This window comes from Pinus tabuliformis, chromosome 1_2, assembly GCF_031772625.1.
Source record: "Pinus tabuliformis cultivar Carrire ecotype Pingquan chromosome 1_2, CPIR1, whole genome shotgun sequence".
Lineage (NCBI taxonomy): Eukaryota > Viridiplantae > Streptophyta > Pinopsida > Pinales > Pinaceae > Pinus > Pinus tabuliformis.
In genome coordinates this window covers 612,891,472-612,897,471 of record NC_142298.1, presented here as the reverse complement: position 1 = coordinate 612,897,471, position 6,000 = coordinate 612,891,472, and the positions used below count along the sequence as shown (strand labels likewise).

Below are 6,000 nucleotides of genomic sequence, written 5' to 3'. Positions count from 1 at the left end.
CGCTTCATCGCAGATATTTGGATGCGTGTTTCAAAAAGTATTTTCAATAAACTGACACCTGGTTATGTGCTTTAATGCTAATAAATGAATTAGTTTCCAGTTATTAATGGAATATGGTTTTGTGCTTATCAAAAAATCATCTCATGTAAGGTGATATACTTTATCTATCTTCGGCATTTAAAACTTTCCCATCACCTTGCCTTATCATTATTTTCACTTCACTTGTGAATTGCAAGAATGGAGAATAGAGAATGATATAAAGCAATATGCAGGATAAAATGGGAAAGAAAAGAAAAGCTCCGAGCTCTGAAGAGAAAGAAATGGCGCTCTTGTATGCAAACACGGCTTGTAATAGAGACACGGGAATTGCTACGTGGGAAGGTATGTATAATCTGCTTGAAGAGGAGAATCCCAGAGTAATGCAAGTTACTGCCACTGGGCTCACATAGTTCTTCTGAGGCATCCATCATAGAGCTAGCTTGCTCATTCTTGCACCGAATAGCAGCAAGGCCCAAAATTCTCCCATACACGGACATAGTGAAGTGGATACTAGACAACGTTGGTATCAGAAATAGACAGTTTAAGACTCAGGGTCAAGAGCTTACGGAATAATTATTTTCACGGAATTTGAACTTTATATCACCTAAAAAGAAAAATCACAAAAGGCGAAAAATGTACCAAGGAAACCCGGATCAAGAAACGGAGACAGTTTCTGATGCGCGATTAGGGTCTAGCGCTAATCGTGCATTGCTAAGAAAAAATTCTAAAAAAGGAAAGCTTCAAATTGCTCAGTCACCTATAAGCCCCAAAAATTGTAAGAAAGAAACGATATAGACCGATTGGAGGCAGAAAGCTCAAGAAAAGGCACAAGCAATCCAAGGGTTAACTAAGTTGAACTGGGATTATTACTGTGCATACTTAGTAAAGCCACATAGCCAATGGATGACTCTCAAGTGCATCATCAATTCTGCCAAGAAGATGGCGCCAGCTCTCACCGATTTTGTTTTCTCAGCTCAGCTAAAATCCGAAGTCGGCCAGCCGACTCTTCTCGAACGGATGCTGAATGCATGCGATTTTAAGGAGTAGATACAGAAGTAGTTTTAATTTTAGATTCAATTTTAGTTTTAATTTTGTCCTAGTTTCCTAAAATAAGGATGGTCATTTAAACCGCTTCCTACATTTTTGTAATAATTTATTTTTATATTTAGTTAATAGTATTTAAACCCTTCTCATGCATTTAGAGAAGGGTCCTGAAATTTGTCAAAAACTTATCCCCAGAAAATGCACTTTTGTACCCTCTGAGGAGGTTTTGATGAATGAATGGAACAAGATTTATTGATATTTGCATTTGATATCTTCTACTGATGTTGCACTTCTGTACTCTTAGTGGATGTTAGATCAAGAAGAGATAAATCGTTATCGCTTGAAGCTCATGAGTAGGACTAGTTATAAATGGTACTTCTATCTCTTAACTCTTTCTGCCTTTCTGTTAAAGTGATTTTCATGTTCAGTTATTTATATATTGATGTATGAATGCTTGAGTTATCATTTGGCACTTTTGTACGGTGATAGCTATTTATTTATGCTTGATGTATGAGTAGCTTATTATGCGATATGTTTCTCACAACTTTTTCGTCTAACATTTTATAGAAAGTGGTTCATCTTTATTGAATTATTTTCTCATAACAGTTGAATGATCTTTATTACTAGTTGTTATTTGAAATCATTTTAGATCGCATAAAAGAAAGGCTAAACCCTGGGTTATTGTAGACTTAATTATTTCTGCTTATTAGAATACAATTTTTATATTATTAGATTAGAATTAGAGTAGAAGTATTCCATTTAGAAACTATTAGAAAGAGAAATATCAGTCCATCACACACACACATAAATTGGGAAATTGGTCCCATATCCCCAGTCGGACCCACTATACCAAATAGAAAAGGAGCTTCTAACCAAGGTCCGGACTGGGTGGGTATCCTCCTTGCTGTAGACCCGATTTTCAGGGCTTCAACATATTTGGCGCTAGGAGGGCCTCAAATTGTGAATGGCAAGTAAATCTAAATCTAAATACTATTCTGAGAGTAAATCGCCCTCACCATCTCCCCCGAATTCTCTGTTGCAATTAATTCGAGAGTCAGAAGTCGCTAGAGCAACAGCCGCTGCTACAAACCCTAACATTTCAAAACAATCTACTATTGGACCTCCTAAAGTTGAATCTTTGATTCACAAACTTCAGCGATTTTCTATATCTCCTAAAAAATTTGATAAATCTCAAGGCATCGTGACTTCACAATATAACCCTGCTCATCCTCTTACTAGGTTAAAGAGCGAAAAGTTTGGTGTTCAGCCAACCGAATTACCTCTACCTACTAGGAAAAGAGCAAGAAAGTCTCCTAAAGGGTCTGATAGCGAGACTCTTTCATCATCATCATCCATCTCAACCTCTTCACAGCGAAGTCAACCATCCACTCCTCCACTTCATATCATTGTCTGTCAGCCTACTGGAACTCCCACAACTCCCTCTCAACCATCTGGAATCATAATATCCTCATCTTCTCAACTGCAGGGATCATCTTCTACACTTTCCTCTGTTAGTAGTTCAGCGATGGCCCAATCTCCATGGAATAACCTAGGGGCAGTCTTAATGCCTGCACCTTTGAGTCAGTTACCAGCCCATCCTGAAAAATGGCTGCCTAAATTTAATCCTGAGGCATGCATGCTAGCAGAAGAACATATAAATAACTTTATGCTATCCATAAATCTCAATGGAGTTGTTAACGAAGATGTTGTTGTTCGACTTTTTCCTTATACTCTGCAAGGAACAGCCGGATCATGGTATTTCTCATTACCATCTAGATCTATTACTAGTTGGGACATCTTCCAAAAATAGTTCCTGACCAAGTTTGGTGATGAAAGGTCTACATCGACACTGATCAATGACTTGTCTAACCTGAAGGTCGAGTCAAGAGAACCTATCAAAGATTTCAATTTACGTTTCAATAAAATCTTAAACAAAATTCCTACTACTTCTCAGCCTAGTGAAGAAGTGCGAAGTGAATGGTACATTACTGCTTTACCATCAAACTTAGCAATCTTTGTTGATAGGGCTAACAAAACAACCTTAGTTGAAAATATGAAAGAAGAAAAAGAAGTAGAGAAGCGTATTATGGCCCTAGAAAAGAAAAACATGATAGAGGAACGAAAATATAAGAAGGTTTATTTCAAAGAAGATCCCAAGAAAAAACAATCGAAAGATCCATTCGATTTAGAAAGATTACAAAAGTTTTGAAGACCATGTCTAATGAGATGGTCGACATTAAGAAACAAGTGGCAGAAATTTCTTCTAAAAAGCCATACAGGCCTTTTAAAAGAAATCCTTAAACCTATTCCAAACCTCCTAATGCTATTACAAATGTTGAATCAGAAGAAGAGGAAGAGGAAAACGCTACTGAAGAACATACCGATGAAGAAGAAGTTGTAGAGTTACAAGGTATGTGGTATTTCATCCTCCTAGATGAAGAGGATCAAGAGGCATTCCCGGTTAGTACTCACAGCAGAAATCAACTTGATCCTCCTCAACCTACACCTATGCCAAAGAGCACAAGCTCGATGACTAAGGATAAAGTCACAGCCAAGAAAACATCACCTAAAGTGACTCAAACTAGCCCAGTCCAAACAGACACATCAACTCCATCTAAAACGCTAATCGTCTCAGATGAGATGGAGTATAATATCATAGAAGACATGAAAAAGACTAGGGCCAATATCACTCTTTTTGAATTGAGCAAGTTAAAACACCAGCAAAAAGTACTTTTGAAAGAATTACATGTTGTACCAGTTGCACCTTTACCAGCCGTGTAATCTCTCAAGCTTCCCATGATATGGGAAGACCTCTAACTAATGTGATTAATAAATTTGATCCAAATGATATCGCATTAATTGGAGGAAGATCGAGATCACATACTCCCCCATTTCTCCTTATGAAATTTTCAATAAAAACGTGCATAATTTCTTAGTAGATTCTGGAGCTTCATCGAATATTTTACCAAGATCAATATGTGCAAAACTGAATGTTCAACCACAGAAATCCGTTGTGCGCATAGTTTAGCTAGATCGATCGCAATTCGAAGTGATTGGCGAATTAAATCAGGTTACCATAAGGTTGTCATCCAACCCAAAGGTATGTCAAGTTATCGACATTTTAGTTGCTGATATTCTGGAATTTTATGGCTTAATTATTAGCAGAGATTGGTTAGAAAAACTTCATGGATACTTTCCAACTGACTGGTCCCGCATGTGGCTCCCTTACAATGGTAAACCAAATTAGATAAAAGTTGAGTGGGAAAAACATCAGAAATACATAGTAACAGAACTCGAGGGAGAAAATGAACCAGTAGCATATAATTCTAACATCATTGGAAACTATTCAGTAGATTCTTTCCTAGGAAATTTTAATGCTCATACTTCACCTTAGAACATTTTGCTTTATCTCAAGTAGAAAATTTCTCTTAAACAGATAGTTCTAAATGCATTAATTTTATATATAGTCCTGTAAATAAATCTTTGTTTTGGAAATTATTTTTTGATGGTTCTAAGTCTAACGAAGGAGCATGAGCAGGATGCGTGTTAGTAAACCCAGATGGAGATAAAACTATTCTAACTTACAGAATCAAATTAGAGTGAACCAACAATACCCCATAATACGAGGCTCTAATCCAAGGGTTATAAAAAGCAATCGGATTAGACGTCAAATACCTGCAAGTTTTCGAAGATTCAGAAATTGTAATCAGACAGGTACGTAATACTATACATTGTTTATCAGGTCATTTAGAGCATTACCAATATTTAGTTCAAGATCTGATCGAACACTTTATAGCATTTAATATTCCATCAATTCCCAGACTCCATAATGCTAGCGCATACCTCTTAGCCAACGTGGCTTCCAAGCTCATTCCTTCAGAAGATTTTAGCCCTGACCAATTTTCAATTGAGTTAATTTTTAGACCATCTATTCATGATAACATTACCAATTGGAGGATCTTCAATGACGATCCTGATATCATGTGTTTTCTCACATCTGAAGGATCCTACACCAATCAAATAATTGAAGAAGACCAACATGGCCAACAATTGCAACAGGATAGTACTAACAATGCTATACCTAAATCAGTAGTCAAATTAGAAGACCTTTATGATTTGAAAGATCGATTCAAAAGATTTACCAATTCAAAACTCCAAAGTTCAACTTTGAATTATGAATTAGTAAATCTAGGAACTGATGCCAAACCGCAAAATATTAACCTAGGCCTTGGCCTAGCCCCTGAAGAAAAATTAGCATATATCCATCTCTTCAAACAATACAAAAGTGTCTTTGCTTGGAATTAAGACGAACTCAAAGCATACGACACCTCCATCATCCAACGTACTATCCCAATAATTGATAATGAAAAACCTATCTAACAAAAGTGGAGAAAGTTCCATCCAAATTTAGAAAATCAAATTAAAACTGAACTCAATAAGTTATTGAAAGCCAAAATAATTTTTCTCGTTAGACATTCTAAATGGGTCTCCAATATGGTACCTGTTAGAAAGAAAAATGGAGATATTAGAATCTGCATTGACTTTCGAAACCGTAACAAAGCCTGCCAAAAGGATAATTTTCCTTTGCCCCCCATGGAACAAATACAACAAGCAGTTGCGGGCTCAGAATTAATGTCATTCTTGGATGGATTCTCAGGATACAATCAAGTGTTGGTACATCCCGATGATCAATTAAAAACTACATTTAGAACTAAATGGGGTACATATGCTTATCAAAATATGCCATTTGGATTGATTAACGTAGGTGCCACATTTCAGAGAGCCATGGACATCGCATTCAAGGGGTTAGTTAATAAATCAGTGGTAATCTATTTGGATGATATAACCGTGTTTTCCAAGAAACGAAATGATCATCTCATAGATTTAAAACAAATCTTCCAACGTTGTTTAAGGTAT

The 6,000-nt window shown here is 36.5% G+C and overlaps 1 pseudogene; it reads left to right on the top strand.

Annotated features, from left to right (window-relative positions):
• Positions 1-320: 320 nt before the first annotated feature.
• LOC149207127 (N-(5'-phosphoribosyl)anthranilate isomerase 1, chloroplastic-like) overlaps positions 321-6,000 on the top strand; it is a 67,216-nt pseudogene continuing 61,536 nt past the window's right edge.